At 34.3% G+C, this 21365-nt stretch overlaps 7 non-coding genes across 7 annotated transcripts; all 7 read left to right on the top strand.

Moving 5' to 3' along the window:
- Nucleotides 1–4760: 4760 nt before the first annotated feature.
- Nucleotides 4761–4842, top strand: TRNAL-AAG (transfer RNA leucine (anticodon AAG)). Its single transcript has one exon. It is a non-coding gene; the product is annotated as a tRNA-Leu (tRNA).
- Nucleotides 4843–6098: 1256 nt separating this feature from the next.
- On the top strand, nucleotides 6099–6180 carry TRNAL-AAG (transfer RNA leucine (anticodon AAG)). Its single transcript has one exon. It is a non-coding gene; the product is annotated as a tRNA-Leu (tRNA).
- A 2131-nt stretch (nucleotides 6181–8311) lies between these two features.
- Nucleotides 8312–8393, top strand: TRNAL-AAG (transfer RNA leucine (anticodon AAG)). The gene has a single exon. It is a non-coding gene; the product is annotated as a tRNA-Leu (tRNA).
- A 2465-nt stretch (nucleotides 8394–10858) lies between these two features.
- TRNAL-AAG (transfer RNA leucine (anticodon AAG)) lies at nucleotides 10859–10940 on the top strand. Its single transcript has one exon. It is a non-coding gene; the product is annotated as a tRNA-Leu (tRNA).
- Nucleotides 10941–12209: 1269 nt separating this feature from the next.
- On the top strand, nucleotides 12210–12291 carry TRNAL-AAG (transfer RNA leucine (anticodon AAG)). Its single transcript has one exon. It is a non-coding gene; the product is annotated as a tRNA-Leu (tRNA).
- A 1254-nt stretch (nucleotides 12292–13545) lies between these two features.
- On the top strand, nucleotides 13546–13627 carry TRNAL-AAG (transfer RNA leucine (anticodon AAG)). Its single transcript has one exon. It is a non-coding gene; the product is annotated as a tRNA-Leu (tRNA).
- A 4269-nt stretch (nucleotides 13628–17896) lies between these two features.
- On the top strand, nucleotides 17897–17978 carry TRNAL-AAG (transfer RNA leucine (anticodon AAG)). The gene has a single exon. It is a non-coding gene; the product is annotated as a tRNA-Leu (tRNA).
- Nucleotides 17979–21365: the final 3387 nt, after the last annotated feature.

The raw sequence follows: 21365 nt of genomic DNA, 5'->3' as shown, positions 1-21365 counted from the left end.
TTAAGAGACTTACCCATATTCCAACAGACTTGTGAGTTCAAATCCCACTGCTGCCACTAGTATGAGTTCTCTTAAACCTTTTTATCTCATTCTTATAATTATGCTAACATGCAAAATTAGCATATGCTTTAATCTCACTGCTGCCAGTATTATGAGATCTTGAAATGTTTTTGTACTTATTCTTATGATTTTGCTAGCATGCAAATTAGCATGTGATATAATCTTCTTTTGTATTTGTATGATTTAGCAGTTTTCAGTTAAGATAAAGACCGTTGATAGAATCTTTGTTTTTGCCTAATGTTTAGAGACATGCCCATTTTCCAAAATGTACTAATTTTAAATGTTGTCAAATGTACTTCACTTTCTCTAAGGAAGCTTAATTATCCATGCTGTTTAAGGTAGCATGGCTGAGTGGTCTAAGGCGCTGGATTTAGGCTCCAGTCTCTTTGGAGGCGTGGGTTCAAATCCCACTGCTGCCAACATATTGAGGTTTTGAAAACCTTTTCAGCTTATATTTATGATTTTGCTAACAGAAAAATTAGCATATTTTTGTATGAGTGCGTGCTTTGCTTTTTTGGAAAAGACAAAAGATAGAATCATTGCTTTTTCCTTTTTGTTTAGAGACTATCCATTTTCCACAATGCACAAGTTTAAAATGTAGTCAGATACACTAAACTTACTCTAAGGAAGCTCTTTTAATGATGCATTAGGTAGCATGGCCGAGCGGTCTAAGGCACTGGATTAAGGCTCCAGTCTCTTCGGAGGCGTGGGTTCAAATCCCACTGCTGCCAGTATTATGAGGTTTTGAGAACCCTTTGATCTAATTCTGAGGATTTTGTATTTCCATGAGTGTGTGCATTTCTGTTTTGGAAAAGACAGTTGAAAGAATCATTGATTGTTCCTATTGTTTAGAGACTTACCTAAATTTTAACAGACTTGTGGTTTCAAATGCCACTAGTATGAGTTCTTTTAAACCTTTTTATCTTATTCTTATAATTATGCTAACATGCAAAATTAGCATATGCTTTAAACCCACTGCTGCCAGTATTATGAGATCTTGAAATGTTTTTGTACTTATTCTTATGATTTTGCTAACATGCAAATTAGCATGTGATTTAATCTTCTTTTGTATTTGCATGATTTTCCAGTTTTCAGTTCAGATAAAGACTGTTGAAAGAATCCTTGCTTTTTTCTAATGTTTAGAGACATGCCCATTCAAATCCCACTGCTGCCATTATTATGAGGTTTTGAGAACCCTTTGATCTAATTCTTATGATTTTGTATTTTCATGAGTGTGTTAATTTCTGTTTAGGAAGAGACAGTTGAAAGAATCTTTGATTTTTCCTATTGTTAAGAGACTTACCCATATTCCAACAGACTTGTGAGTTCAAATCCCACTGCTGCCACTAGTATGAGTTCTTTTAAACCTTTTTATCTCATTCTTATAATTATGCTAACATGCAAAATTAGCATATGCTTTAATCTCACTGCTGCCAGTATAATGAGATCTTGAAATGTTTTTGTACTTATTCTTATGATTTTGCTAGCATGCAAATTAGCATGTGATATAATCTTCTTTTGTATTTGTATGATTTAGCAGTTTTCAGTTAAGATAAAGACCGTTGATAGAATCTTTGTTTTTGCCTAATGTTTAGAGACATGCCCATTTTCCAAAATGTACTAATTTTAAATGTTGTCAAATGTACTTCACTTTCTCTAAGGGAGCTTAATTAACCATGCTTTTTAAGGTAGCATGGCCGAGTGGTCTAAGGTGCTGGATTTAGGCTCCAGTCTCTTTGGAGGCGTGGGTTCAAATCCCACTGCTGTCAACATATTGAGGTTTTGAAAAACTTTTCAGCTTATATTTATGATTTTGCTAATAGAAAAATTAGCATATTTTTGTATGAGTGCGTGCTTTGCTTTTTTGGAAAAGACAAAAGATAGAATCATTGCTTTTTCCTTTTTGTTTAGAGACCTATCCATTTTCCACAATGCACAAGTTTAAAATGTAGTCAGATACACTAAACTTACTCTAAGGAAGCTCTTTTAATGACGCATTAGGTAGCATGGCCGAGCAGTCTAAGGCGCTGGGTTAAGGCTCCAGTCTCTTCGGAGGCGTGGGTTCAAATCCCACTGCTGCCAGTATTATGAGGTTTTGAGAACCCTTTGATCTAATTCTGAGGATTTTGTATTTCCATGAGTGTGTGCATTTCTGTTTTGGAAAAGACAGTTGAAAGAATCATTGATTGTTCCTATTGTTTAGAGACTTACCTAAATTTTAACAGACTTGTGGGTTCAAATGCCACTAGTATGAGTTCTTTTAAACCTTTTTATCTTATTCTTATAATTATGCTAACATGCAAAATTAGCGTATGCTTTAAACCCACTGCTGCCAGTATTATGAGATCTTGAAATGTTTTTGTACTTATTCTTATGATTTTGCTAACATGCAAATTAGCATGTGATTTAATCTTCTTTTGTATTTGCATGATTTTCCAGTTTTCAGTTCAGATAAAGACTGTTGAAAGAATCCTTGCTTTTTTCTAATGTTTAGAGACATGCCCATTCAAATCCCACTGCTGCCATTATTATGAGGTTTTGAGAACCCTTTGATCTAATTCTTATGATTTTGTATTTTCATGAGTGTGTTAATTTCTGTTTAGGAAGAGACAGTTGAAAGAATCTTTGATTTTTCCTATTGTTAAGAGACTTACCCATATTCCAACAGACTTGTGAGTTCAAATCCCACTGCTGCCACTAGTATGAGTTCTTTTAAACCTTTTTATCTCATTCTTATAATTATGCTAACATGCAAAATTAGCATATGCTTTAATCTCACTGCTGCCAGTATAATGAGATCTTGAAATGTTTTTGTACTTATTCTTATGATTTTGCTAGCATGCAAATTAGCATGTGATATAATCTTCTTTTGTATTTGTATGATTTAGCAGTTTTCAGTTAAGATAAAGACCGTTGATAGAATCTTTGTTTTTGCCTAATGTTTAGAGACATGCCCATTTTCCAAAATGTACTAATTTTAAATGTTGTCAAATGTACTTCACTTTCTCTAAGGGAGCTTAATTAACCATGCTTTTTAAGGTAGCATGGCCGAGTGGTCGAAGGTGCTGGATTTAGGCTCCAGTCTCTTTGGAGGCGTGGGTTCAAATCCCACTGCTGTCAACATATTGAGGTTTTGAAAACCTTTTCAGCTTATATTTATGATTTTGCTAATAGAAAAATTAGCATATTTTTGTATGAGTGCGTGCTTTGCTTTTTTGGAAAAGACAAAAGATAGAATAATTGCTTTTTCCTTTTTGTTTAGAGACCTATCCATTTTCCACAATGCACAAGTTTAAAATGTAGTCAGATACACTAAACTTACTCTAAGGAAGCTCTTTTAATGACGCATTAGGTAGCATGGCCGAGCAGTCTAAGGCGCTGGATTAAGGCTCCAGTCTCTTCGGAGGCGTGGGTTCAAATCCCACTGCTGCCAGTATTATGAGGTTTTGAGAACCCTTTGATCTAATTCTGAGTATTTTGTATTTCCATGAGTGTGTGCATTTCTGTTTTGGAAAAGACAGTTGAAAGAATCATTGATTGTTCCTATTGTTTAGAGACTTACCTAAATTTTAACAGACTTGTGGGTTCAAATGCCACTAGTATGAGTTCTTTTAAACCTTTTTATCTTATTCTTATAATTATGCTAACATGCAAAATTAGCGTATGCTTTAAACCCACTGCTGCCAGTATTATGAGATCTTGAAATGTTTTTGTACTTATTCTTATGATTTTGCTAACATGCAAATTAGCATGTGATTTAATCTTCTTTTGTATTTGCATGATTTTCCAGTTTTCAGTTCAGATAAAGACTGTTGAAAGAATCCTTGCTTTTTTCTAATGTTTAGAGACATGCCCATTCAAATCCCACTGCTGCCATTATTATGAGGTTTTGAGAACCCTTTGATATAATTCTTATGATTTTGTATTTTCATGAGTGTTAATTTCTGTTTAGGAAGAGACAGTTGAAAGAATCTTTGATTTTTCCTATTGTTAAGAGACTTACCCATATTCCAACAGACTTGTGAGTTCAAATCCCACTGCTGCCACTAGTATGAGTTCTTTTAAACCTTTTTATCTCATTCTTATAATTATGCTAACATGCAAAATTAGCATATGCTTTAATCTCACTGCTGCCAGTATAATGAGATCTTGAAATGTTTTTGTACTTATTCTTATGATTTTGCTAGCATGCAAATTAGCATGTGATATAATCTTCTTTTGTATTTGTATGATTTAGCAGTTTTCAGTTAAGATAAAGACCGTTGATAGAATCTTTGTTTTTGCCTAATGTTTAGAGACATGCCCATTTTCCAAAATGTACTAATTTTAAATGTTGTCAAATGTACTTCACTTTCTCTAAGGAAGCTTAATTATCCATGCTGTTTAAGGTAGCATGGCTGAGTGGTCTAAGGCGCTGGATTTAGGCTCCAGTCTCTTTGGAGGCGTGGGTTCAAATCCCACTGCTGCCAACATATTGAGGTTTTGAAAACCTTTTCAGCTTATATTTATGATTTTTGCTAACAGAAAAATTAGCATATTTTTGTATGAGTGCGTGCTTTGCTTTTTTGGAAAAGACAAAAGATAGAATCATTGCTTTTTCCTTTTTGTTTAGAGACTATCCATTTTCCACAATGCACAAGTTTAAAATGTAGTCAGATACACTAAACTTACTCTAAGGAAGCTCTTTTAATGATGCATTAGGTAGCATGGCCGAGCGGTCTAAGGCGCTGGATTAAGGCTCCAGTCTCTTCGGAGGCGTGGGTTCAAATCCCACTGCTGCCAGTATTATGAGGTTTTGAGAACCCTTTAATCTAATTCTGAGGATTTTGTATTTCCATGAGTGTGTGCATTTCTGTTTTGGAAAAGACAGTTTTAGACTTTAGTTTAGAGACTTACCTAAATTTTTTTACAGACTTGTGGGTTCAAATGCCACTAGTATGAGTTCTTTTAAACCTTTTTATCTTATTCTTATAATTATGCTAACATGCAAAATTAGCATATGCTTTAAACCCACTGCTGCCAGTATTATGAGATCTTGAAATGTTTTTGTACTTATTCTCATGATTTTGCTAACATGCAAATTAGCATGTGATTTAATCTTCTTTTGTATTTGCATGATTTTGCAGTTTTCAGTTCAGATAAAGACTGTTGATAGAATCCTTGCTTTTTTCTAATGTTTAGAGACATGCCCATTCAAATCCCACTGCTGCCAGTATTATGAGGTTTTGAGAACCCTTTGATCTAATTCTTATGATTTTGTATTTTCATGAGTGTGTTAATTTCTGTTTAGGAAAAGACAGTTGAAAGAATCATTGATTTTTCCTATTGTTAAGAGACTTACCCATATTCCAACAGACTTGTGAGTTCAAATCCCACTGCTGCCACTAGTATGAGTTCTCTTAAACCTTTTTATCTCATTCTTATAATTATGCTAACATGCAAAATTAGCATATGCTTTAATCTCACTGCTGCCAGTATTATGAGATCTTGAAATGTTTTTGTACTTATTCTTATGATTTTGCTAGCATGCAAATTAGCATGTGATATAATCTTCTTTTGTATTTGTATGATTTAGCAGTTTTCAGTTAAGATAAAGACCGTTGATAGAATCTTTGTTTTTGCCTAATGTTTAGAGACATGCCCATTTTCCAAAATGTACTAATTTTAAATGTTGTCAAATGTACTTCACTTTCTCTAAGGAAGCTTAATTATCTATGCTGTTAAAGGTAGCATGGCTGAGTGGTCTAAGGCGCTGGATTTAGGCTCCAGTCTCTTTGGAGGCGTGGGTTCAAATCCCACTGCTGCCAACATATTGAGGTTTTGAAAACCTTTTCAGCTTATATTTATGATTTTTGCTAACAGAAAAATTAGCATATTTTTGTATGAGTGCGTGCTTTGCTTTTTTGGAAAAGACAAAAGATAGAATCATTGCTTTTTCCTTTTTGTTTAGAGACTATCCATTTTCCACAATGCACAAGTTTAAAATGTAGTCAGATACACTAAACTTACTCTAAGGAAGCTCTTTTAATGATGCATTAGGTAGCATGGCCGAGCGGTCTAAGGCGCTGGATTAAGGCTCCAGTCTCTTCGGAGGCGTGGGTTCAAATCCCACTGCTGCCAGTATTATGAGGTTTTGAGAACCCTTTAATCTAATTCTGAGGATTTTGTATTTCCATGAGTGTGTGCATTTCTGTTTTGGAAAAGACAGTTTTAGACTTTAGTTTAGAGACTTACCTAAATTTTTTTACAGACTTGTGGGTTCAAATGCCACTAGTATGAGTTCTTTTAAACCTTTTTATCTTATTCTTATAATTATGCTAACATGCAAAATTAGCATATGCTTTAAACCCACTGCTGCCAGTATTATGAGATCTTGAAATGTTTTTGTACTTATTCTCATGATTTTGCTAACATGCAAATTAGCATGTGATTTAATCTTCTTTTGTATTTGCATGATTTTCCAGTTTTCAGTTCAGATAAAGACTGTTGAAAGAATCCTTGCTTTTTTCTAATGTTTAGAGACATGGCCATTCAAATCCCACTGCTGCCATTATTATGAGGTTTTGAGAACCCTTTGATCTAATTCTTATGATTTTGTATTTTCATGAGTGTGTTAATTTCTGTTTAGGAAAAGACAGTTGAAAGAATCATTGATTTTTCCTATTGTTAAGAGACTTACCCATATTCCAACAGACTTGTGAGTTCAAATGCCACTAGTATGAGCTCTTTTAAACCTTTTTATCTCATTCTTATAATTATGCTAACATGCAAAATTAGCATATGCTTTAATCTCACTGCTGCCAGTATTATGAGATCTTGAAATGTTTTTGTACTTATTCTTATGATTTTGCTAGCATGCAAATTAGCATGTGATATAATCTTCTTTTGTATTTGTATGATTTAGCAGTTTTCAGTTAAGATAAAGACCGTTGATAGAATCTTTGTTTTTGCCTAATGTTTAGAGACATGCCCATTTTCCAAAATGTACTAATTTTAAATGTTGTCAAATGTACTTCACTTTCTCTAAGGGAGCTTAATTAACCATGCTGTTTAAGGTAGCATGGCCGAGTGGTCTAAGGTGCTGGATTTAGGCTCCAGTCTCTTTGGAGGCGTGGGTTCAAATCCCACTGCTGCCAACATATTGAGGTTTTGAAAACCTTTTCAGCTTATATTTATGATTTTGCTAATAGAAAAATTAGCATATTTTTGTATGAGTGCGTGCTTTGCTTTTTTGGAAAAGACAAAAGATAGAATCATTGCATTTTCCTTTTTGTTTAGAGACCTATCCATTTTCCACAATGCACAAGTTTAAAATGTAGTCAGATACACTAAACTTACTCTAAGGAAGCTCTTTTAATGATGCCTTAGGTAGCATGGCCAAGCGGTCTAAGGCGCTGGATTAAGGCTCCAGTTTCTTCGGAGGCGTGGGTTCAAATCCCACTGCTGCCAGTATTATGAGGTTTTGAGAACCCTTTGATCTAATTCTAAGTATTTTGTATTTCCATGAGTGTGTGCATTTCTGTTTTGGAAAAGACAGTTTTAGACTTTAGTTTAGAGACTTACCTAAATTTTTTACAGACTTGTGGGTTCAAATGCCACTAGTATGAGTTCTTTTAAACCTTTTTATCTTTTTCTTATAATTATGCTAACATGCAAAATTAGCATATGCTTTAAACCCACTGCTGCCAGTATTATGAGATCTTGAAATGTTTTTGTACTTATTCTTATGATTTTGCTAGCATGCAAATTAGCATGTGTGTAATCTTCTTTTGTATTTGTATGATTTAGCAGTTTTCAGTTAAGATAAAGACCGTTGATAGAATCTTTGTTTTTGCCTAATGTTTAGAGACATGCCCATTTTCCAAAATGTACTAATTTTAAATGTTGTCAAATGTACTTCACTTTCTCTAAGGAAGCTTAATTATCCATGCTGTTTAAGGTAGCATGGCTGAGTGGTCTAAGGCGCTGGATTTAGGCTCCAGTCTCTTTGGAGGCGTGGGTTCAAATCCCACTGCTGCCAACATATTGAGGTTTTGAAAACCTTTTCAGCTTATATTTGTGATTTTTGCTAACAGAAAAATTAGCATATTTTTGTATGAGTGCGTGCTTTGCTTTTTTGGAAAAGACAAAAGATAGAATCATTGCTTTTTCCTTTTTGTTTAGAGACTATCCATTTTCCACAATGCACAAGTTTAAAATGTAGTCAGATACACTAAACTTACTCTAAGGAAGCTCTTTTAATGATGCATTAGGTAGCATGGCCGAGCGGTCTAAGGCGCTGGATTAAGGCTCCAGTCTCTTCGGAGGCGTGGGTTCAAATCCCACTGCTGCCAGTATTATGAGGTTTTGAGAACCCTTTAATCTAATTCTGAGGATTTTGTATTTCCATGAGTGTGTGCATTTCTGTTTTGGAAAAGACAGTTTTAGACTTTAGTTTAGAGACTTACCTAAATTTTTTACAGACTTGTGGGTTCAAATGCCACTAGTATGAGTTCTTTTAAACCTTTTTATCTTATTTTTATAATTATGCTAACATGCAAAATTAGCATATGCTTTAAACCCACTGCTGCCAGTATTATGAGATCTTGAAATGTTTTTGTACTTATTCTCATGATTTTGCTAACATGCAAATTAGCATGTGATTTAATCTTCTTTTGTATTTGCATGATTTTCCAGTTTTCAGTTCAGATAAAGACTGTTGAAAGAATCCTTGCTTTTTTCTAATGTTTAGAGACATGGCCATTCAAATCCCACTGCTGCCATTATTATGAGGTTTTGAGAACCCTTTGATCTAATTCTTATGATTTTGTATTTTCATGAGTGTGTTAATTTCTGTTTAGGAAAAGACAGTTGAAAGAATCATTGATTTTTCCTATTGTTAAGAGACTTACCCATATTCCAACAGACTTGTGAGTTCAAATCCCACTGCTGCCACTAGTATGAGCTCTTTTAAACCTTTTTATCTCATTCTTATAATTATGCTAACATGCAAAATTAGCATATGCTTTAATCTCACTGCTGCCAGTATTATGAGATCTTGAAATGTTTTTGTACTTATTCTTATGATTTTGCTAGCATGCAAATTAGCATGTGTGTAATCTTCTTTTGTATTTGTATGATTTAGCAGTTTTCAGTTAAGATAAAGACCGTTGATAGAATCTTTGTTTTTGCCTAATGTTTAGAGACATGCCCATTTTCCAAAATGTACTAATTTTAAATGTTGTCAAATGTACTTCACTTTCTCTAAGGGAGCTTAATTAACCATGCTGTTTAAGGTAGCATGGCCGAGTGGTCTAAGGTGCTGGATTTAGGCTCCAGTCTCTTTGGAGGTGTGGGTTCAAATCCCACTGCTGCCAACATATTGAGGTTTTGAAAACCTTTTCAGCTTATATTTATGATTTTGCTAATAGAAAAATTAGCATATTTTTGTATGAGTGCGTGCTTTGCTTTTTTGGAAAAGACAAAAGATAGAATCATTGCTTTTTCCTTTTTGTTTAGAGACCTATCCATTTTCCACAATGCACAAGTTTAAAATGTAGTCAGATACACTAAACTTACTCTAAGGAAGCTCTTTTAATGATGCATTAGGTAGCATGGCCAAGCGGTCTAAGGCGCTGGATTAAGGCTCCAGTCTCTTTGGAGGCGTGGGTTCAAATCCCACTGCTGCCAGTATTATGAGGTTTTGAGAACCCTTTGATCTAATTCTGAGGATTTTGTATTTCCATGAGTGTGTGCATTTCTGTTTTGGAAAAGACAGTTGAAAGAATCATTGATTGTTCCTATTGTTTAGAGACTTACCTAAATTTTAACAGACTTGTGGGTTCAAATGCCACTAGTATGAGTTCTTTTAAACCTTTTTATCTTATTCTTATAATTATGCTAACATGCAAAATTAGCATATGCTTTAAACCCACTGCTGCCAGTATTATGAGATCTTGAAATGTTTTTGTACTTATTCTTATGATTTTGCTAGCATGCAAATTAGCATGTGTGTAATCTTCTTTTGTATTTGTATGATTTAGCAGTTTTCAGTTAAGATAAAGACCGTTGATAGAATCTTTGTTTTTGCCTATTGTTTAGAGACATGCCCATTTTCCAAAATGTACTAATTTTAAATGTTGTCAAATGTACTTCACTTTCTCTAAGGAAGCTTAATTAACCATGCTGTTTAAGGTAGCATGGCCGAGTGGTCTAAGGCGCTGGATTTAGGCTTCAGTCTCTTTGGAGGCGTGGGTTCAAATCCCACTGCTGCCAACATATTGAGGTTTTGAAAACTTTTTCAGCTTATATTTATGATTTTGCTAATAGAAAAATTAGCATATTTTTGTATGAGTGCGTGCTTTGCTTTTTTGGAAAAGACAAAAGATAGAATCATTGCTTTTTCCTTTTTGTTTAGAGACCTATCCATTTTCCACAATGCACAAGTTTAAAATGTAGTCAGATACACTAAACTTACTCTAAGGAAGCTCTTTTAATGATGCATTAGGTAGCATGGCCGAGCGGTCTAAGGCGCTGGATTAAGGCTTCAGTCTCTTTGGAGGCGTGGGTTCAAATCCCACTGCTGCCAACATATTGAGGTTTTGAAAACTTTTTCAGCTTATATTTATGATTTTGCTAATAGAAAAAATAGCATATTTTTGTATGAGTGCGTGCTTTGCTTTTTTGGAAAAGACAAAAGATAGAATCATTGCTTTTTCCTTTTTGTTTAGAGACCTATCCATTTTCCACAATGCACAAGTTTAAAATGTAGTCAGATACACTAAACTTACTCTAAGGAAGCTCTTTTAATGATGCATTAGGTAGCATGGCCGAGCGGTCTAAGGCGCTGGATTAAGGCTCCAGTCTCTTCGGAGGCGTGGGTTCAAATCCCACTGCTGCCAGTATTATGAGGTTTTGAGAACCCTTTGATCTAATTCTGAGTATTTTGTATTTCCATGAGTGTGTGCATTTCTGTTTTGGAAAAGACAGTTGAAAGAATCATTGATTGTTCCTATTGTTTAGAGACTTACCTAAATTTTAACAGACTTGTGGGTTCAAATGCCACTAGTATGAGTTCTTTTAAACCTTTTTATCTTATTCTTATAATTATGCTAACATGCAAAATTAGCATATGCTTTAAACCCACTGCTGCCAGTATTATGAGATCTTGAAATGTTTTTGTACTTATTCTTATGATTTTGCTAACATGCAAATTAGCATGTGATTTAATCTTCTTTTGTATTTGCATGATTTTCCAGTTTTCAGTTCAGATAAAGACTGTTGAAAGAATCCTTGCTTTTTTCTAATGTTTAGAGACATGCCCATTCAAATCCCACTGCTGCCATTATTATGAGGTTTTGAGAACCCTTTGATCTAATTCTTATGATTTTGTATTTTCATGAGTGTGTTAATTTCTGTTTAGGAAAAGACAGTTGAAAGAATCATTGATTTTTCCTATTGTTAAGAGACTTACCCATATTCCAACAGACTTGTGAGTTCAAATCCCACTGCTGCCACTAGTATGAGTTCTTTTAAACCTTTTTATCTCATTCTTATAATTATGCTAACATGCAAAATTAGCATATGCTTTAATCTCACTGCTGCCAGTATTATGAGATCTTGAAATGTTTTTGTACTTATTCTTATGATTTTGCTAGCATGCAAATTAGCATGTGATATAATCTTCTTTTGTATTTGTATGATTTAGCAGTTTTCAGTTAAGATAAAGACCGTTGATAGAATCTTTGTTTTTGCCTAATGTTTAGAGACATGCCCATTTTCCAAAATGTACTAATTTTAAATGTTGTCAAATGTACTTCACTTTCTCTAAGGAAGCTTAATTAACCATGCTGTTTAAGGTAGCATGGCCGAGTGGTCTAAGGCGCTGGATTTAGGCTCCAGTCTCTTTGGAGGCGTGGGTTCAAATCCCACTGCTGCTAACATATTGAGGTTTTGAAAACCTTTTCAGCTTATATTTATGATTTTGCTAATAGAAAAATTAGCATATTTTTGTATGAGTGCGTGCTTTGCTTTTTTGGAAAAGACAAAAGATAGAATCATTGCTTTTTCCTTTTTGTTTAGAGACCTATCCATTTTCCACAATTCACAAGTTTAAAATGTAGTCAGATACACTAAACTTACTCTCAGGAAGCTCTTTTAATGATGCATTAGGTAGCATGGCCGAGCGGTCTAAGGCGCTGGATTAAGGCTCCAGTCTCTTTGGAGGCGTGGGTTCAAATCCCACTGCTGCCAGTATTATGAGGTTTTGAGAACCCTTTGATCTAATTCTGAGGATTTTGTATTTCCATGAGTGTGTGCATTTCTGTTTTGGAAAAGACAGTTTTAGACTTTAGTTTAGAGACTTACCTAAATTTTAACAGACTTGTGGGTTCAAATGCCACTAGTATGAGTTCTTTTAAACCTTTTTATCTTATTCTTATAATTATGCTAACATGCAAAATTAGCATATGCTTTAAACCCACTGCTGCCAGTATTATGAGATCTTGAAATGTTTTTGTACTTATTCTTATGATTTTGCTAACATGCAAATTAGCATGTGATTTAATCTTCTTTTGTATTTGCATGATTTTCCAGTTTTCAGTTCAGATAAAGACTGTTGAAAGAATCCTTGCTTTTATCTAATGTTTAGAGACATGCCCATTCAAATCCCACTGCTGCCATTATTATGAGGTTTTGAGAACCCTTTGATATAATTCTTATGATTTTGTATTTTCATGAGTGTGTTAATTTCTGTTTAGGAAGAGACAGTTGAAAGAATCTTTGATTTTTCCTATTGTTAAGAGACTTACCCATATTCCAACAGACTTGTGAGTTCAAATCCCACTGCTGCCACTAGTATGAGTTCTTTTAAACCTTTTTATCTCATTCTTATAATTATGCTAACATGCAAAATTAGCATATGCTTTAATCTCACTGCTGCCAGTATAATGAGATCTTGAAATGTTTTTGTACTTATTCTTATGATTTTGCTAGCATGCAAATTAGCATGTGATATAATCTTCTTTTGTATTTGTATGATTTAGCAGTTTTCAGTTAAGATAAAGACCGTTGATAGAATCTTTGTTTTTGCCTAATGTTTAGAGACATGCCCATTTTCCAAAATGTACTAATTTTAAATGTTGTCAAATGTACTTCACTTTCTCTAAGGAAGCTTAATTAACCATGCTGTTTAAGGTAGCATGGCCGAGTGGTCTAAGGCGCTGGATTTAGGCTCCAGTCTCTTTGGAGGCGTGGGTTCAAATCCCACTGCTGCTAACATATTGAGGTTTTGAAAACCTTTTCAGCTTATATTTATGATTTTGCTAATAGAAAAATTAGCATATTTTTGTATGAGTGCGTGCTTTGCTTTTTTGGAAAAGACAAAAGATAGAATCATTGCTTTTTCCTTTTTGTTTAGAGACCTATCCATTTTCCACAATTCACAAGTTTAAAATGTAGTCAGATACACTAAACTTACTCTCAGGAAGCTCTTTTAATGATGCATTAGGTAGCATGGCCGAGCGGTCTAAGGCGCTGGATTAAGGCTCCAGTCTCTTTGGAGGCGTGGGTTCAAATCCCACTGCTGCCAGTATTATGAGGTTTTGAGAACCCTTTGATCTAATTCTGAGGATTTTGTATTTCCATGAGTGTGTGCATTTCTGTTTTGGAAAAGACAGTTTTAGACTTTAGTTTAGAGACTTACCTAAATTTTAACAGACTTGTGGGTTCAAATGCCACTAGTATGAGTTCTTTTAAACCTTTTTATCTTATTCTTATAATTATGCTAACATGCAAAATTAGCATATGCTTTAAACCCACTGCTGCCAGTATTATGAGATCTTGAAATGTTTTTGTACTTATTCTTATGATTTTGCTAACATGCAAATTAGCATGTGATTTAATCTTCTTTTGTATTTGCATGATTTTCCAGTTTTCAGTTCAGATAAAGACTGTTGAAAGAATCCTTGCTTTTTTCTAATGTTTAGAGACATGCCCATTCAAATCCCACTGCTGCCATTATTATGAGGTTTTGAGAACCCTTTGATCTAATTCTTATGATTTTGTATTTTCATGAGTGTGTTAATTTCTGTTTAGGAAGAGACAGTTGAAAGAATCTTTGATTTTTCCTATTGTTAAGAGACTTACCCATATTCCAACAGACTTGTGAGTTCAAATCCCACTGCTGCCACTAGTATGAGTTCTTTTAAACCTTTTTATCTCATTCTTATAATTATGCTAACATGCAAAATTAGCATATGCTTTAATCTCACTGCTGCCAGTATAATGAGATCTTGAAATGTTTTTGTACTTATTCTTATGATTTTGCTAGCATGCAAATTAGCATGTGATATAATCTTCTTTTGTATTTGTATGATTTAGCAGTTTTCAGTTAAGATAAAGACCGTTGATAGAATCTTTGTTTTTGCCTAATGTTTAGAGACATGCCCATTTTCCAAAATGTACTAATTTTAAATGTTGTCAAATGTACTTCACTTTCTCTAAGGAAGCTTAATTAACCATGCTGTTTAAGGTAGCATGGCCGAGTGGTCTAAGGCGCTGGATTTAGGCTTCAGTCTCTTTGGAGGCGTGGGTTCAAATCCCACTGCTGCCAACATATTGAGGTTTTGAAAACTTTTTCAGCTTATATTTATGATTTTGCTAATAGAAAAATTAGCATATTTTTGTATGAGTGCGTGCTTTGCTTTTTTGGAAAAGACAAAAGATAGAATCATTGCTTTTTCCTTTTTGTTTAGAGACCTATCCATTTTCCACAATGCACAAGTTTAAAATGTAGTCAGATACACTAAACTTACTCTAAGGAAGCTCTTTTAATGATGCATTAGGTAGCATGGCCGAGCGGTCTAAGGCGCTGGATTAAGGCTTCAGTCTCTTTGGAGGCGTGGGTTCAAATCCCACTGCTGCCAACATATTGAGGTTTTGAAAACTTTTTCAGCTTATATTTATGATTTTGCTAATAGAAAAATTAGCATATTTTTGTATGAGTGCGTGCTTTGCTTTTTTGGAAAAGACAAAAGATAGAATCATTGCTTTTTCCTTTTTGTTTAGAGACCTATCCATTTTCCACAATGCACAAGTTTAAAATGTAGTCAGATACACTAAACTTACTCTAAGGAAGCTCTTTTAATGATGCATTAGGTAGCATGGCCGAGCGGTCTAAGGCGCTGGATTAAGGCTCCAGTCTCTTCGGAGGCGTGGGTTCAAATCCCGCTGCTGCTAGTATTATGAGGTTTTGAGAACCCTTTGATCTAATTCTGAGTATTTTGTATTTCCATGAGTGTGTGCATTTCTGTTTTGGAAAAGACAGTTGAAAGAATCATTGATTGTTCCTATTGTTTAGAGACTTACCTAAATTTTAACAGACTTGTGGGTTCAAATGCCACTAGTATGAGTTCTTTTAAACCTTTTTATCTTATTCTTATAATTATGCTAACATGCAAAATTAGCATATGCTTTAAACCCACTGCTGCCAGTATTATGAGATCTTGAAATGTTTTTGTACTTATTCTTATGATTTTGCTAACATGCAAATTAGCATGTGATTTAATCTTCTTTTGTATTTGCATGATTTTCCAGTTTTCAGTTCAGATAAAGACTGTTGAAAGAATCCTTGCTTTTTTCTAATGTTTAGAGACATGCCCATTCAAATCCCACTGCTGCCATTATTATGAGGTTTTGAGAACCCTTTGATCTAATTCTTATGATTTTGTATTTTCATGAGTGTGTTAATTTCTGTTTAGGAAAAGACAGTTGAAAGAATCATTGATTTTTCCTATTGTTAAGAGACTTACCCATATTCCAACAGACTTGTGAGTTCAAATCCCACTGCTGCCACTAGTATGAGTTCTTTTAAACCTTTTTATCTCATTCTTATAATTATGCTAACATGCAAAATTAGCATATGCTTTAATCTCACTGCTGCCAGTATAATGAGATCTTGAAATGTTTTTGTATTTATTCTTATGATTTTGCTAGCATGCAAATTAGCATGTGATATAATCTTCTTTTGTATTTGTATGATTTAGCAGTTTTCAGTTAAGATAAAGACCGTTGATAGAATCTTTGTTTTTGCCTAATGTTTAGAGACATGCCCATTTTCCAAAATGTACTAATTTTAAATGTTGTCAAATGTACTTCACTTTCTCTAAGGAAGCTTAATTAACCATGCTGTTTAAGGTAGCATGGCCGAGTGGTCTAAGGCGCTGGATTTAGGCTTCAGTCTCTTTGGAGGCGTGGGTTCAAATCCCACTGCTGCCAACATATTGAGGTTTTGAAAACTTTTTCAGCTTATATTTATGATTTTGCTAATAGAAAAATTAGCATATTTTTGTATGAGTGCGTGCTTTGCTTTTTTGGAAAAGACAAAAGATAGAATCATTGCTTTTTCCTTTTTGTTTAGAGACCTATCCATTTTCCACAATGCACAAGTTTAAAATGTAGTCAGATACACTAAACTTACTCTAAGGAAGCTCTTTTAATGATGCATTAGGTAGCATGGCCGAGCGGTCTAAGGCGCTGGATTAAGGCTCCAGTCTCTTCGGAGGCGTGGGTTCAAATCCCGCTGCTGCTAGTATTATGAGGTTTTGAGAACCCTTTGATCTAATTCTGAGTATTTTGTATTTCCATGAGTGTGTGCATTTCTGTTTTGGAAAAGACAGTTGAAAGAATCATTGATTGTTCCTATTGTTTAGAGACTTACCTAAATTTTAACAGACTTGTGGGTTCAAATGCCACTAGTATGAGTTCTTTTAAACCTTTTTATCTTATTCTTATAATTATGCTAACATGCAAAATTAGCATATGCTTTAAACCCACTGCTGCCAGTATTATGAGATCTTGAAATGTTTTTGTACTTATTCTTATGATTTTGCTAACATGCAAATTAGCATGTGATTTAATCTTCTTTTGTATTTGCATGATTTTCCAGTTTTCAGTTCAGATAAAGACTGTTGAAAGAATCCTTGCTTTTTTCTAATGTTTAGAGACATGCCCATTCAAATCCCACTGCTGCCATTATTATGAGGTTTTGAGAACCCTTTGATCTAATTCTTATGATTTTGTATTTTCATGAGTGTGTTAATTTCTGTTTAGGAAAAGACAGTTGAAAGAATCATTGATTTTTCCTATTGTTAAGAGACTTACCCATATTCCAACAGACTTGTGAGTTCAAATCCCACTGCTGCCACTAGTATGAGTTCTTTTAAACCTTTTTATCTCATTCTTATAATTATGCTAACATGCAAAATTAGCATATGCTTTAATCTCACTGCTGCCAGTATTATGAGATCTTGAAATGTTTTTGTACTTATTCTTATGATTTTGCTAGCATGCAAATTAGCATGTGATATAATCTTCTTTTGTATTTGTATGATTTAGCAGTTTTCAGTTAAGATAAAGACCGTTGATAGAATCTTTGTTTTTGCCTAATGTTTAGAGACATGCCCATTTTCCAAAATGTACTAATTTTAAATGTTGTCAAATGTACTTCACTTTCTCTAAGGAAGCTTAATTAACCATGCTGTTTAAGGTAGCATGGCCGAGTGGTCTAAGGCGCTGGATTTAGGCTCCAGTCTCTTTGGAGGCGTGGGTTCAAATCCCACTGCTGCTAACATATTGAGGTTTTGAAAACCTTTTCAGCTTATATTTATGATTTTGCTAATAGAAAAATTAGCATATTTTTGTATGAGTGCGTGCTTTGCTTTTTTGGAAAAGACAAAAGATAGAATCATTGCTTTTTCCTTTTTGTTTAGAGACCTATCCATTTTCCACAATTCACAAGTTTAAAATGTAGTCAGATACACTAAACTTACTCTCAGGAAGCTCTTTTAATGATGCATTAGGTAGCATGGCCGAGCGGTCTAAGGCGCTGGATTAAGGCTCCAGTCTCTTTGGAGGCGTGGGTTCAAATCCCACTGCTGCCAGTATTATGAGGTTTTGAGAACCCTTTGATCTAATTCTGAGGATTTTGTATTTCCATGAGTGTGTGCATTTCTGTTTTGGAAAAGACAGTTTTAGACTTTAGTTTAGAGACTTACCTAAATTTTAACAGACTTGTGGGTTCAAATGCCACTAGGTTTTGAGAACCCTTTGATCTAATTCTGAGTATTTTGTATTTCCATGAGTGTGTGCATTTCTGTTTTGGAAAAGACAGTTGAAAGAATCATTGATTGTTCCTATTGTTTAGAGACTTACCTAAATTTTAACAGACTTGTGGGTTCAAATGCCACTAGTATGAGTTCTTTTAAACCTTTTTATCTTATTCTTATAATTATGCTAACATGCAAAATTAGCATATGCTTTAAACCCACTGCTGCCAGTATTATGAGATCTTGAAATGTTTTTGTACTTATTCTTATGATTTTGCTAACATGCAAATTAGCATGTGATTTAATCTTCTTTTGTATTTGCATGATTTTCCAGTTTTCAGTTCAGATAAAGACTGTTGAAAGAATCCTTGCTTTTTTCTAATGTTTAGAGACATGCCCATTCAAATGCCACTGCTGCCATTATTATGAGGTTTTGAGAACCCTTTGATCTAATTCTTATGATTTTGTATTTTCATGAGTGTGTTAATTTCTGTTTAGGAAGAGACAGTTGAAAGAATCTTTGATTTTTCCTATTGTTAAGAGACTTACCCATATTCCAACAGACTTGTGAGTTCAAATCCCACTGCTGCCACTAGTATGAGTTCTTTTAAACCTTTTTATCTTATTCTTATAATTATGCTAACATGCAAAATTAGCATATGCTTTAAACCCACTGCTGCCAGTATTATGAGATCTTGAAATGTTTTTGTACTTATTCTTATGATTTTGCTAGCATGCAAATTAGCATGTGATTTAATCTTCTTTTGTATTTGCATGATTTTGCAGTTTTCAGTTCAGATAAAGACTGTTGAAAGAATCCTTGCTTTTTTCTAATGTTTAGAGACATGCCTATTTTCCAAAATGTACTAATTTTAAATGTTGTCAAATGTACTTCACTTTCTCTAAGGAAGCTTAATTAACCATGCTGTTTAGGGTAGCATGGCCGAGTGGTCTAAGGCGCTGGCTTTAGGCTCCAGTCTCTTTGGAGGCGTGGGTTCAAATCCCACTGCTGCCAACATATTGAGGTTTTGAAAACCTTTTCAGCTTATATTTATGATTTTGCTAACAGAAAAATTAGCATATTTTTGTATGAGTGCGTGCTTTGCTTTTTTGGAAAAGACAAAAGATAGAATCATTGCTTTTTCCTTTTTGTTTAGAGACCTATCCATTTTCCACAATGCACAAGTTTAAAATGTAGTCAGATACACGAAACTTACTCTAAGGAAGCTCTTTTAATGATGCATTAGGTAGCATGGCCGAGCGGTCTAAGGCGCTGGATTAAGGCTCCAGTCTCTTAGGAGGCGTGGGTTCAAATCACACTGCTGCCAGTATTATGAGGTTTTGAGAACCCTTTGATCTAATTCTGAGTATTTTGTATTTCCATGAGTGTGTGCATTTCTGTTTTGGAAAAGACAGTTGAAAGAATCATTGATTGTTCCTATTGTTTAGAGACTTACCTAAATTTTAACAGACTTGTGGGTTCAAATGCCACTAGTATGAGTTCTTTTAAACCTTTTTATCTTATTCTTATAATTATGCTAACATGCAAAATTAGCATATGCTTTAAACCCACTGCTGCCAGTATTATGAGATCTTGAAATGTTTTTGTACTTATTCTTATGATTTTGCTAACATGCAAATTAGCATGTGATTTAATCTTCTTTTGTATTTGCATGATTTTCCAGTTTTCAGTTCAGATAAAGACTGTTGAAAGAATCCTTGCTTTTTTCTAATGTTTAGAGACATGCCCATTCAAATCCCACTGCTGCCATTATTATGAGGTTTTGAGAACCCTTTGATCTAATTCTTATGATTTTGTATTTTCATGAGTGTGTTAATTTCTGTTTAGGAAGAGACAGTTGAAAGAATCTTTGATTTTTCCTATTGTTAAGAGACTTACCCATATTCCAACAGACTTGTGAGTTCAAATCCCACTGCTGCCACTAGTATGAGTTCTTTTAAACCTTTTTATCTCATTCTTATAATTATGCTAACATGCAAAATTAGCATATGCTTTAATCTCACTGCTGCCAGTATAATGAGATCTTGAAATGTTTTTGTACTTATTCTTATGATTTTGCTAGCATGCAAATTAGCATGTGATATAATCTTCTTTTGTATTTGTATGATTTAGCAGTTTTCAGTTAAGATAAAGACCGTTGATAGAATCTTTGTTTTTGCCTAATGTTTAGAGACATGCCCATTTTCCAAAATGTACTAATTTTAAATGTTGTCAAATGTACTTCACTTTCTCTAAGGAAGCTTAATTAACCATGCTGTTTAAGGTAGCATGGCCGAGTGGTCTAAGGCGCTGGATTTAGGCTTCAGTCTCTTTGGAGGCGTGGGTTCAAATCCCACTGCTGCCAACATATTGAGGTTTTGAAAACTTTTTCAGCTTATATTTATGATTTTGCTAATAGAAAAATTAGCATATTTTTGTATGAGTGCGTGCTTTGCTTTTTTGGAAAAGACAAAAGATAGAATCATTGCTTTTTCCTTTTTGTTTAGAGACCTATCCATTTTCCACAATGCACAAGTTTAAAATGTAGTCAGATACACTAAACTTACTCTAAGGAAGCTCTTTTAATGATGCATTAGGTAGCATGGCCGAGCGGTCTAAGGCGCTGGATTAAGGCTTCAGTCTCTTTGGAGGCGTGGGTTCAAATCCCACTGCTGCCAACATATTGAGGTTTTGAAAACTTTTTCAGCTTATATTTATGATTTTGCTAATAGAAAAATTAGCATATTTTTGTATGAGTGCGTGCTTTGCTTTTTTGGAAAAGACAAAAGATAGAATCATTGCTTTTTCCTTTTTGTTTAGAGACCTATCCATTTTCCACAATGCACAAGTTTAAAATGTAGTCAGATACACTAAACTTACTCTAAGGAAGCTCTTTTAATGATGCATTAGGTAGCATGGCCGAGCGGTCTAAGGCGCTGGATTAAGGCTCCAGTCTCTTCGGAGGCGTGGGTTCAAATCCCGCTGCTGCTAGTATTATGAGGTTTTGAGAACCCTTTGATCTAATTCTGAGTATTTTGTATTTCCATGAGTGTGTGCATTTCTGTTTTGGAAAAGACAGTTGAAAGAATCATTGATTGTTCCTATTGTTTAGAGACTTACCTAAATTTTAACAGACTTGTGGGTTCAAATGCCACTAGTATGAGTTCTTTTAAACCTTTTTATCTTATTCTTATAATTATGCTAACATGCAAAATTAGCAT

The sequence above is a fragment of the Ranitomeya variabilis genome, chromosome 5 (genome assembly GCF_051348905.1).
Source record: "Ranitomeya variabilis isolate aRanVar5 chromosome 5, aRanVar5.hap1, whole genome shotgun sequence".
NCBI lineage: Eukaryota > Metazoa > Chordata > Amphibia > Anura > Dendrobatidae > Ranitomeya > Ranitomeya variabilis.
The sequence above is the reverse complement of the archived record's forward strand: the minus strand, read 5'-3'. Positions and strand labels throughout refer to the sequence as shown.